Source organism: Sciurus carolinensis, chromosome 15 (assembly GCF_902686445.1).
Source record: "Sciurus carolinensis chromosome 15, mSciCar1.2, whole genome shotgun sequence".
Lineage (NCBI taxonomy): Eukaryota > Metazoa > Chordata > Mammalia > Rodentia > Sciuridae > Sciurus > Sciurus carolinensis.
This window is the reverse complement of record NC_062227.1, coordinates 82,028,920-82,041,589: the sequence shown is the minus strand read 5'-3', so window position 1 is coordinate 82,041,589 and position 12,670 is coordinate 82,028,920.

Genomic DNA, 12,670 nt, shown 5'->3' with positions numbered 1-12,670 from the left:
CCCCGCCGCGGCGGCTTCTTAAGTCCAGAGAAGGGAGGGGACGGCGGGGACTCCGCCGTCCCCTCCCCCCCCCGTTCCCTTCACGACGGGCGCAGTGGCCCCGGCGCCTACTGCCGGGGGCCTGCAGAGTGGGCAGAGAGCGCGACTGAAAGTTCCAAGTCCACCAAAGTCCTGCGCGCGGCCCACCGAGTTCTAGGGATTTCGGGGGTGACGTGGGGGGGTGGCTAGGTGAGGGGGTCGCGCATGTCTGGGGCATCTGGCACAACGCGCTCCCCGTACCCGCCCCCCGCCCGTGGTCACACGAACGCGCCCTCGCACCCGCGCTCTCTCGCCCGCAGCCGAGCACGCGCGCAGGACCGCGCGTGTCCTCGGTCCCCGAGCGGCCGCCAGGATGTGCCCCAGGCCTGGTCCCCGCCGCGCTTGCACCAGTGCCCCTCGCCCAGTATGTCTTCTTTCATTTACCGAATTTCTTATTTTTGTCCTTGCAAGCGGTCCTGTGTTATACGAAGCTTCGCACAGATGGCCTCCCAGCGCTTCCCCCAGAGTCGTTCGCGGCTGGGGTGGGGAGCAGGCGGTGACTAGCCAGTCCCGGACGCCGGGTTGATCGCCGGCTCCCGGCAGGGCTTCTGTTGGGGTGCTCCTGTCTGGTGGAATCCCCTGCCCGCTCCAAAGGACCCCGGCCCGGCGCCCTCGCCCGGCTCTCCGCTGGCTGCTTTTCCGTTCTAGACTCCGGTTCTCAGCCCGCGTTTTCCCGCCCGCCTCTAGTAGTGTAAGTTCCCGAAGCAACAGATTTGGGCTCCGGGAAAAGCGCAGAGAGTCATGCAGAGGAAGGAAGCGGACAGGTTGGAGTCGTCTCCAAACAGCCCCAAGATCCTCTTATGAAAAAAAAAATTCTTAAGGTTGGTTTTGTTTTGCCTTTTGGTGGAGGGCGTATTCACGTAGGTGATTTTTATTCCAAAAGAAAAGCAATTAAATAAAAGATGTTTGAAATCTAAATTTTCCCGTTAAACACATACATCGGTTGCGCTTTTATAGTTAAGCTATGGGGCGAAATGTCTTTGTATAGCAATCGCGCGGTGAAGTTTTGCGAAGGCTGGAAGCATTTGGGGGACGCTCTTGCGTCTGGCGCAAAGGCGCTCTCGGTGGTGAAAAGTTTGCAGCCAGGGTTTTGGGGTGAGCGAGGGCAGGAATTATTCCTGGGAAAAGAGAGGCAGAGGAAGTCACAGGAGTGTGAAGAGAAAAAAATGAAAGTGAGTCTTGGTTGGGGGTAGAGGTTGTGAAGACGGGGAATTTTTGCAGAATTTACTGGATCGGGCAAGAGTTTGGGGAAGTCGCAGCGCCTCGGCAGGAAGGCAGAGGTTGTCATTTCTTTCTAGAAGAGAAATTGTAGAACTTTCATCAGTTGCTCCCACCCCTAGCAAAAGGTGCGCTGTCTTTTATGACTTGATTAATCTGCTCTTTTTTCACTTTCTTTTTTTAATCGACACACTTGGGGAGAAGAAGCAAAAGCAGGTTCCCACCGCATCTGAATAATTTCAGGGACGATCTGATCCCGCACCCTCCACAGCTTCCTGGCCCCTGGCACTGGCTCCTCATTGGGTCACATCACCTGTCCCTCTCCACCATTTTGTGGCTTGAGGTCCTCTCATACTCCCACTCCTGGTTCATCAACCTCTCCAAAACAACGGGCAGATTTTCCCAGGTCTTTCTGGTGCTTCCAATGCAGCTGTTTAATTTCGTGGACTTTGTTTTGCATTTTCTATGAGGTGTGGTCACCGGGAAGATCTTTTAAGTACCTCCAATGACGGCGAATCTAAGCCAGCCCTTCATGTGTTCAGAAGCAAGTCTTCAGATTGCAGAGGTGCCCAGCAAGTTCTGGGTGGAAAGGTAAAGCAGGTGGGGCTGCGGCTTGAGTGGTCATTGTGGAAGGAAGCCGGTTTGGGTGCAGGGTGCAGAGCTCTCACTTTGGACCAGCCTGGGGTGGGCTGCTGTCCCAGGGTCAGGGCAGCATAGGGTCCAGTAGCCTGGATGAAGGTACAGGCGCCACATCTCACTCAGCGCAGGCCGCCCTGGAATTTCGTTGAGAAGATGGAACAGAGACTTGAAGAAAGGGCCAGAAGGCTGTGTGCAACGGGAACCTGCACAAATCCCCTCTACTGCCCAAATAATGTACTGGAGTGAATCTGGAGTGCACCCTGCTAATGGTTGTCTAGGATGGACAAGCTGAAAATTTTTTTAAAAGGTGGGAAACAAAAGGCACACAACTTCCTGATTTACCTGTTTCTTTCTGTTTCTCGCTTTCCCGCGCTCTGATCAGAAACCTTTAATTGTTCTTATTCAATGTGGCAAGTTTTAATGAAAGCATTTGCATCTTAAGCCTTAGTGGCAAAAATATATTTTTTGCAAAGTGTCAACGGAATATTTTCACAGATTAGAGGCAGCATGTTTGCTCTGGTTGTACCCAGATTAATATACAGAAATGTGGAGCAGAGGTGCAGATTCTGACTCAGTTAGCACAAAGCACATGCATGTTTATCATCACATGACCCCTGTCTATTAAAATATTGCAATACCTAAACACTATTGCAAAAACAAAAGTTGCTTTTCTTTCCTGTAATTAAATCTAATTTGTTAATTGTCTTTTCCTCTTGCCATGTTGTTTTCATCTTAAGAGGTGACACGTTATTATTTTGTCTGCTTAATAATATTATTTACAAATTAATACTGTATATTTTACATTAGTGGAACATATAATTAGGTGTTTGATTTAATTTGTATCATTTATTGAGATAAAACAGAAAGCCTATCTAAGGTTGATCAGACAAGGGGAGGTTGAATAGTCCTAATATAATGTTATAGTCACAGTTCATGGAAGCTACCTGGCCCCAGATGCACAAAAGACAGTGTTTCATCAGGTGCATTTGACATTTTGTTTATAATGTGTTTATTTCCCCAGCCACTTAATACAAATGGGCATTCACATATTAGGGATCTTTTTTCATTTTTTTTCCTTGTATTCTTTTTTTCCTCTCAAAGTTCTTTTTTCTACTCAGTGGGCATCTCTCTCCTTTGCTTCAGTTCCTTCACCACCCCCAACTTTTGTTCTAGGTCCTTAGGGTTAAATTCAGCATGATTTTGTGTCTTTAATGCTGTGACAAGTGACCGCTAATTGGTTCTCACTTGAGCAAAGATATTACCATACTAATATTATTATTGGTAAGAAGAGGTAATTGATAACACCACCTGCCACTCTGGGGCAATCACGATGATAAATGTTTCCATCAACAGGAAATCTGTGCTTGGTGTACCACAGCCCAACGCAAACAGCATGTCAAGTGCCAATTATAAAGATGTTGCTTTTCTGTTACATGGGGGGGCCCCCCCGCTGGAAAATGTAGCAAAAAAATGAGATTTGTGTTTTTTTGAAAATGTTTTCTACAAGCTTCTGTTCACCAACTTGAATTTAACTTTCCCCCCAAATAAAAGGCTCTACCTAAATAACCCGGTACAAGATAACTGCCCTGCTCACACTGCTACAATGGCTCTGCCGCCTCTGTGTGCAAATCCATTGAGATAAATATGCCCACGTGTCTTTAATAGGTGGGAGACGTGTGCAGAGCATATAAATCCACCTTGGTCTGAGTGCTCTGAAGCTTCCTGTATGATCCTCACAGGACACTGCACCGGTTCACTGGAAGCACGGCAGGCAAGGATCGCACAGGGCTTTTTATGGCACACAAGGAGACCGCACATGGCTCTCCTCTTCACAAGGAGGGTCCAAACGTGCTCGAAGTACTTCTTGCCTGACTGTTGGACTTTGTATCCCAGCTGCATGTGGCCAGGGAGCGGCGCTTCAGCAAGTATGATCACATAAATAATGCTGGGGAGTTACAACTTTGACTCCTTTGCCTACAGGGAGGCTCAAACGATTATTATTAGCTTGCATTAATAGATGCAGGACTCAAAAGGCGAAATCAGCTATTGATAATTGCAAGAAGTATACAGCAGCTACTGTATCGATCGGCTTGTCCCTTATTCCCCTGGTATGGGAGAGATAAGAAGACTCACTCTTTAGTGCAATATAATTTCTTTTGACCTATCTGCTTGCTACAGACTTATGATGAATAGCCGGAGTGGTTAAAGTCCTTTATCACGAAAGTTACCCCTTGATATAATATTGATTCTTTATAACTAGCTCCAAACACAAAAATCAAACTGTCCACTTGACCATCATCATCATCAATATCATCACAAAGCCTCTGGAATAAAGATCAGCTGCAGCCCGAAAATGCCTTCTATAATCTTCCCAGCTAATCTTTATTTGCTGATGATGAAAAGAAAAAGAAAGGGAGGGGGGAGTGGAATGTCATTCGGACGAACATTGTATTTTTACGTGTACATATATTAGGTCAAGACACCACGGCCTCTGGGGTGAGAAAACGCTGCCCCCGTGGTCAGGCCCGCAGCGTCCTCCCTCCGGATCTGCCCCGGGGGTCCAGGGCTTGGGGAGACAAAAAGGACCCGTGCGGGCTGTCTTGCGTTGCAGTCAGGACGAGCCCACAGCCTCCGCCGGGTGGAAATCAGTGCCAGGCGTCCTCGGTGCTCCAGCCCAGGCCGAGAGGGGCGCTCGCCGGGTGGGCTCGCCGGCGTGGAGGGGCTGGCCGCCCTGAGGCGCACATCAAAGGCGGCCCGTGCAATTCGTGTGCATTTCCCTCAATTAACGGCATTTCCTGCCCTCTCTGCCTCTCCGCCCGCCCCGCCCCCCGCGCCAGCTGGGGCCTCCCGGGCGCAGGGAAGGGCCGTTTGCTCGCGAGCGTGCGTGTGCGCGCGCGTGGGCGCCTGCGGGGTCTTGGGCGCCCGGGGTTTGCCCTGTGGAGGCAGCGCGGGTGGGTGGACCCTAGGCTCCACCAGGGCCGGTGGAGGCAGAATTGCGTGTGCCGTTTTGGGGGGATGGGGCTTAGGTTTGGGGGACGCAAGTCCCTCCTTGAGTTTCTGGGTTCTGGTGCTGGACCAACAGGCTTCCACTGGTTCCAGGGCAGCGGTGTTCGGAGGCCCCTCCATTGAACACTCTCCTGGCCCCGGTGCCTTCTCCCCAGCATTGCTGCCATCCTCAGAAGTCACTCAGCAAATGGAGGGTGGGTATGAACGCAAAAATAAAGTGGTTGGAGGTCGCAAGGGTCAAAGCTCGCGGACCCTCTCCCCCCCCCCCCCCCCCCCCCCGCAGCCTGCTAATTAGCAGACTGGGGACGGCACTAGTGCTCCCCTCTGTCCCCGGAACTCTGCCTGAGGACTGACGACCCTCTTTCCCGTCTCCAGCCTGTCTCACTCCAGGGTCGGTCTCCAGGCTCTGGTCTCAGCGCGGCCCGGGGGACATGGGGCAGTCTTTCTGGTGCTCCTGGCTGGGCGGGCGGCGGGGACTTTGAGCTTCAGGCTGGAGGCCAGGTGTTGGGCTCGCTCCCCCTGAGTTCCCTCCCCGCCATATCTTTGAGTCAAAGACTCCCTCCCTTGGACTGGGCTCCAAATCATGAGAGGCTACTGGGTCCCACTGAAATCTACGTGGGAGTCACGTGACAGCCTGGAATGGAATCCCATGGCTGATTTCCTACGTTTGAGGCCTGCCTAGGCTCTCCGCGAGGCCAGTCATCACGCGTGGGGTGGTCCAGGGCTCCTTGGACTTTATGGTCTAGTTGAAGCCTGGAGAGGTCTTCTTTGGCCAGCAGGGTGGGGACAGAAAGCTCATTGTATCTAGACCTTTGCACACAACTGCTGTGTCCCTGGCATAAACACCTGGGAAGCTCTGCCCTCTGGCACTGCGACCCAGTACTGAGAGCTACCCAGTCTTCATAAAGCGTTCAGAGAAGTTTTAGGAAGCAGGCACAACTCTGATGACTCCGTGTGCAGCATTCTTGGCTTGCTTTCTTATTGTCACAAATGTCATTTCTTTGGTTCCAAGCCTTGCCTGAGTGTAGAGATGAAATTCTGTAGAAAGCTGGGTCAGTGGAGGATGACTCCCCCCAAGGTCCTTCAGTGTCAGAATGGGGATGGAGAGGTCCAGTGGGTTGGGGGTCCTGCTCTCTCTCAAGGCTGAGCTTTCTCACTGTGACCTGATGGGCTGGGCTCTGAGGCGATAGACCCTGTTCCCCATCCTGGAGGGCCCGGCAACAGGAGAGGAGGACCAAAGTCATATACGTTAGACTTTGTTTACAATCCCCAGGACATCAAGATAGCAGAAGAAACATCTGCAACTGGGCAATATGATTTGAGTTGCTAAATGAATGAGCAGCATGTCCCCATGTGGGGAGTTGCTAATGACTCTGCTTGGCTATGTAGAGGCGACTGCAAGCAATGAGGCATTTCTCTCTACCTAGAGGAGTCGGGTTCAGAAAGAAGGGCCATCACAGAACTCAAGAGCTTTCACCTACTGTCACAAGAAATGGAAATTCAAGTGGCCAGTTCTGCAGTGTGCTGTAAGATCAGCCAGCATTGGAGGTGGGCTAGCCATTTCACCAAACCAGGCTCACCCACATCACTGATGATGCTTGTGCGTGGTTCTTGACAGTGGTGTCCTTCAGTGAGCCACTGGAAGGCTGCGATCTTGTTACAGTCATCTTACCAGGGACAGCTGCACTCTTCCCTGCTGGCTCAGTGACCTGGGCAGGCAGTGAGGCCTCATGACAGCACATTGCAGGGAAAGGCATCCTCAGAGGCCAAGATGTGAGGAATGCAAGTGATTGCAACAGTGTCAATGACAGTTATGGCCAAAGGGGGAGTGCTTTCCGTGTCAGAGTCAGCCTGGTGGAAGATAGAGTGGCAGAGGGGGACAGCCTGGGGAGGACTGGTGGTCATGGAGTCATGAGGGCAGGAGCAGAGGGCAGCATGTCACGGAGAGCCACAGGTGGGGTAGGCATCTCCTCTGTCTGCACCCCGCACCTGGTGTGAGGCCAGCACCCTCCAGCAGTGCCTCCAGCTCACCCCGCCGTAGGCCACTCGGCACAGTCCTTCCCATGGCTGGTCTTGCCCATCCTCAGCTCCAACTTTAGGTCCTCTGATGAGCTGAACTCAAGCATCCCTGCTAAATCCCATGACTGACAGACCCAGTTAAAGACTGAGGGAATCCTTTACTGACAGCATTTGATGAACGGGTTCTATGGGAATAGTTCTCTCTTGTGGCGAGATGGAGATCGGTGATGTCCTTGCTTATGTGGTCCAAGCATCGCCACGCCCTTGTTTCCTCAACACACCCTCTGTAGCTCCCAAAGTCCCGCAGCAGCCCTTGCCCGTGAGGGGTAGCTGGTTAGGATCTCTGTGCTGCTGCTCACATCATCCCAAACCCAGGCTTTGCACACCCAGCTCAGGGTGCACATGTGCACATCTTTTGCAGCCTTCAGAGTTGGGAGGGTGTTCTAGAAACACTTCCTTGGGCACCTGCTGTGTGCAGGGCTGAGCAGATGCTGGGTGTGGGGTTGGAGCTATTCCCGTAATGCCTGTGGTTGAATTCTGGTTGCTGGTCCTTTGTTCCTGGACTGCATCAAGGGCAGTGCTCTCAACATTGCTGCCATGCCCATGGACCTTGGTTCTCTAACTCCCTGGATGCTCAGTTCCTGCGTACTGAGCATCTCTCATGGTCTTGCACCTGTGTTCTTCATATCTCCAACTTCTCCAGTGGTTACCTTACCCTTCTGTGTCAGTTGCATACATTGGTGTCATCAGAAGTGTTGGTGAGGACCTCTTCGTCTTTCCTGGAGAGTGAGGTTGGAATCTTTACCCGCTTGCTGGTAGAGCCAGGAGTCTCACTTTGAAGGTGAGCTGTGCCCAAGGCTGCCATTCTGCATTCTGCATGCCCATGCTTTCTCTTGGCTTCCCTTGCAGCACCTCCTTGCTCTCTCCAGAAGCTCTGCGCAAGAGAGGGGTGAGCTCACTCTTCCTGAGGCAGTTGCTATGTTTGGCTGGATTCCTGGGCGAAGGACGTTTCCCCTGCAGATAGATCTGTGAATGGCGGCATTTTGTGCCCTTGTTGCTTTGGCCCCTCTTCACCGAGCCCCTTTCCCTGGTCGCCTCTCGGCTCTTCCTCTCTGAACATCTAGTCTACCTGAAATAATCTCTGCCTCCACTTCCCTGAGTGACTCTTGACCCACTCAGGCGAGGTCTGAGTGACTGCACAGACCTAGGTGAGCCCTTCTGCAGCCAGGTGCCTGCTGAAGAAGATCCATCCAGAGGACCACTGCTGGTGTGGCGGGCGGGCCATCTGCCACACCCTGCGCCTCGCTCTGAGGCTTGCACGGCTCTTCTGTGCTGACTGGCTCGCGCGAAGGTGAAGATGGCACCCAGGGCCCTCCGTTTCCAGAGGCTTGCGTGGCAGGAGGAAGGCACTGTGCAGGGCTGGGTGTCGGCCATGCTGTGGTGCAGGCGGGGACGGGGACGCGCTTGCCGGCAGCAGCCCTTTCGTGCTGAGGGGAGCACTGAGGCAGCACCCATGTGGACCTTCCATCTTGTGGCAGAGGAGGGAAGACTCAGTGTCTGCCCTCAGCTTCTGACTGCCCACGTGGGCTTCGGCAGCTCTAACGGTGCCTCGGCTGCAGCGAGGATCGCAGGCGGGCCTGCTGGCCGCTCTGTGCCCGTGGGTAGAGGGTAGAATTGCAGGAAAAAAGACCCGTGGGCTGCGTTGCAGGGACACAGAGGTTTTGATCTGTAGGGTCTTCACGTTGTTCACACTGCTGTGTGCAGAGCTGTGTGCCAGCTTTATGAGATGCCTTCTGCGTATTCGTTTTTGGCAAGTCCATCTTCTGTGAGTGTACTGTGTGTATGTTTAGCACATAGTTATGCACGTGTGGAGCCACTTGTTAATGCTCCGATGTGTCATGTTGTGGTGTTTGTGTGACTGCAAGTTGCAATTTTATTAATGCACTTGCAGGATGCAGGAAGCAGGGGGACTAGTATCTCTTGACCACATTTTCTGAAGTAGTGGAATTACTTCATCCAAATAGAAAGATGTCCTGGCAGATGTAGCATTAAAGTGGCACAGGGTGAGTATGCATTCAGAAAATAATTTTGTACTGGGAGGATGCTGGGAGAACATTCCTGAGACACCTGGTCAAAGGTCACTTTCTTTGCCAGGTGCAGTGGTGTAATCCCAGCAACTCAGGACGCCGAGACAGGAGGATCACAAGTCAAAGTCAGCCTCAGGAACTTAGTGAGGCCCTCAGCAACGTCGTGAGACCCTGTCTCAAAATCAGAAATGAATAAATAAATACATAAAAGTGACTGAGGCTGTAGTTCATTGGTAAAGCCCCCTTGGGTTCATCCCTGGTGCCAAAAACCAAAAAACAGAGGTCGCTGTCTCTGCAGTGTCAATCTCCAAGGTGTCCCAGAGAGCTGGAGGTGGTCTCCTCTCTTGGCATCTCCTCCAGGGAATTGGAGTGTGGAAATATCCTCTCTTGGCATCTCCTCCAGAGAGCTGGAGGTGGTCTCCTCTCTTGGTATCTCCTCCAGAGAGCTGGAGGTGGTCTTCTCTCAGCATCATTGTAGAAGGAATAGCCATGGACGTGGAAGAAGCCAGCTTTCCCTTTTCTTTTCCATTGAGGTGAAATTCACAAACCAAGATTTAACTATACTATAGAGAATACATTGGCTTTCATTACATTTATCTTCTTAGGCAATTACCACATCAATCCAGTTCCAAAACAATTTACTTTCCCCAAAAGGAAATCCCATGCCCTCCCCAGCCCTGGATCCCACCAATCTGCTTTCTGTCTTAACCAGTGCTTTTTAAGATTTTTATCACATTCTTATTTTGAGACGCGGTCTTGCTGTTTTGCTCAGGCACTCCTCCTGCCTCAGCCTCCGAGTCTGGGACTGCAGGTGTACACTGCATCAGGTGCCACCAGCGGTTTTTACCAGAAGGCTTTGAGTAGCCGGCTTGGATGATTTGGGTTGAGCTGGCCCCTTGGTGTGACTTAGCCAGTAGACCTTGGTGATGACCCTGAAGGATGGAATCCTGTAAGAACTAATCCAATGGGTCACGGAAGCCAGGGGGCCGCATCCCAGGCCAGCACACACCCTGCTGTCAGCCCAGGTGCCTCCTGGTTCATCCACACGGGGAAGGGTTGTGACCAGGGCTGTTGGTGAATATGTTCCTGTGTTTTCTCATGTGTACACTGTATTTCTGGAGAGAGACTCTCTAGATTTTGACCACCTGTAACATAGGGCCTGACTCTGTTCAGTTTGGTCTTTGTCTTTGTGATAGTATTTCTGAGGAAATTATTGAGTGGAACTGTTCACAGTGAGATGTCAAAGGCATGAGTCCTACGGGCAGAGCACGGTGGTCCCCTCACCAGGGGGATCAGGCCAGGAGCACAGGTGCTGCTGCGCTCGCGCTCAGTCAAGCGTGGAAGGTTCCAAAGTCTCCTGTGGTGAAAGGATCTGATGGTCCATTTATTCAGTGTTTTCCAAAGACACTGGCCGTAAGAAAGACTTTTAGGCAATTTATAATTTTACCAGAAGAGCTCGGTTGCTTGACCTTGGCGGGGAACCTGGTATGGAGTCTTTTCTGGGGTAACGAGAAGCATTCTGGCATTTGTCTGCAGAAAACCCTCCCTCCCCGTAGGCTCCTGCTGGCAACCATCCTGTGAGACACCCACAGAGCCTGCAAGCAGGTCTCCCTGGCTGCAGACTTCGGGGCAGTAGCTGCTTGAGGTGGGGTCTGTGCTGTTTGTTTATGGGTGTCTGTCTCTGCCCACTGGATGCCAGAGCACCCCTGAGCTGGGGTGGGTAGTGTCACCTCCCCTGGGTGCAGCTCTGGCATGAGGGACAGTTGGACATGAGGAAGAGAGGAAGTTGCTTGCCCACAGGATGGCAGGCAAAGGGCACCCACGGGCGGGCACCAGGAGGAAGCAGGGAGTCAGGGAGGGGGCTTTGCTGCCTGTCTGGCTCCTGGAATTGTGAGCTACTCCCAAGGAGGAATCCCAGCCTGGGGGAAGTGGGTCAGAGAGGGTGGCCTGGGCACAGCTGGAGCTGGACAGAGGGTGTTACCAACAGAGCTGTGACCTTAGCCACTGGGCGAAGGGTGCCAGGGCTGGACCTGTTGGGTAGGAAGGGCTGGGAGCCTACTCCTGAGGCTGCCCGAGACAGGCCAGTGGGAAGCTGGTGCCCAGCCCAAGGCCTGGTCAGGGAAGGCCCTCTGCATCCCGAGGGTGGCCTGGCCCTGGGCCCTCGCTCTGCCGAGGGCGGCCTGTTGTCTCTTAAAAGCAGCAGCAGGGAGTGAGAATGGAAGCTGGTGCTGTGGAGCCTCTCATGAGCCTGCTGAGACTTGTAAGGAAGGGTCCGTCCACAGTGGAGCCCTGTTCAGGGTGGCTGAGCAGGCCCAGGGGCCGCGGCCGTGTGGAATCCCGCCCCTGCTGCGAGGGCAGGGCGCGCTCCAGGGTTCCTGGGGCGTGCTGACAGGTGCGGGTCCCCTCTGACACGGGGCGGGACCCGTGGGTGTCGGGCAGACCTTGGGAAGCTTCCTGGGACTTCTGTTCCGATGTTTCAGGCCTTCTGAAGTTATCGAAATGACTTGTCAAGAGAGCACGCTGTCCTCCGACGACGCAGCCTCCTGCTGTCACGGCAGCAAGGGTCCAGCAGGTGAGGTCAGTCTTGCTGCCTTGCTGGGTGCTGTGCTTTCTTTCTCTGGTCGCCTGTCGTGCTGTGGTGTGAGGGAGGGTTAGGCGTGGTTTTAGGATCAAGAGGAGGGCGGGGCTGTGGCTCAGTGGCGGAGCGCTTGCCTAGCACGTGTGAGGCGCTGTTCGATTCTCAGCACCACGTTTAAGTCAATAAATAAAAAAAAGGTCCATGACAACGGAAAAAAATACTGTAAAAAAAGGAGACTCAGGAGATCATTAGGCGAGTGATTCTTTTTTAAAAGGCAGCTGCCTGACATGATTGAAGTAGCCACAGACGACAAGTCCTTGCCTCAGTGACGCAGAGGCATGTGTGAGTGTGAGAATGTGTGTAAGCCACGAGAACATGTGTGTAAAGTGCATGTGTACAGTGTGCATGTGTGATCCTGTGAGTGAAATGTGTATGCATGATGTGCGTGCGAGCATATGTGCACATGTGTGAGCACGTGTGAGCCCGTGTGAGTGAAGTGTGCATGTATGGTGTGTGAGAACATGTGTGCAAGTGTGTGAGAATGTGAGCAAGTGTGCATGCATGTGAGCACATGTGTACATGTGTGAGCCTTGTGTGAGCAGGTGTGAGTGAAGTGTGCATCTTTGGTGTTTGTGCGTATGAGCACACATGTGCGTGTGTGAGCACGTGTGAGCTCTTGTGGGTGAAGTGTGTGCATATGGTGTGTGTGTGTCTGAGCACGTGTGCGAGTACACGTGAGTGAAGGTGCACGTGTGGTATGCATGTGTGAGCACGTGTGTGCATGTGAGCATACATTGCTGTGTGCGTGCTGGCCAATGTGAATAGGTATGCAGGTAGGGTTTCCAGACTGAACAGCGAGTTCAGTGGGGGAATGTTCCGGTGGTAGAGCGACTCAGTGGAAAAGCCTGTGTCCAGTTACTGTTCAGAGACAGCTCTTCAGTGGCCCGGACTGCACTTATGTGGGCTTTCACCGTGACCATCAGAAGCGCATCCCAGAGTCAGTTCCTGGAGGCGGCTGCTCCATGTTGACAGAGGCTTTCCTTAA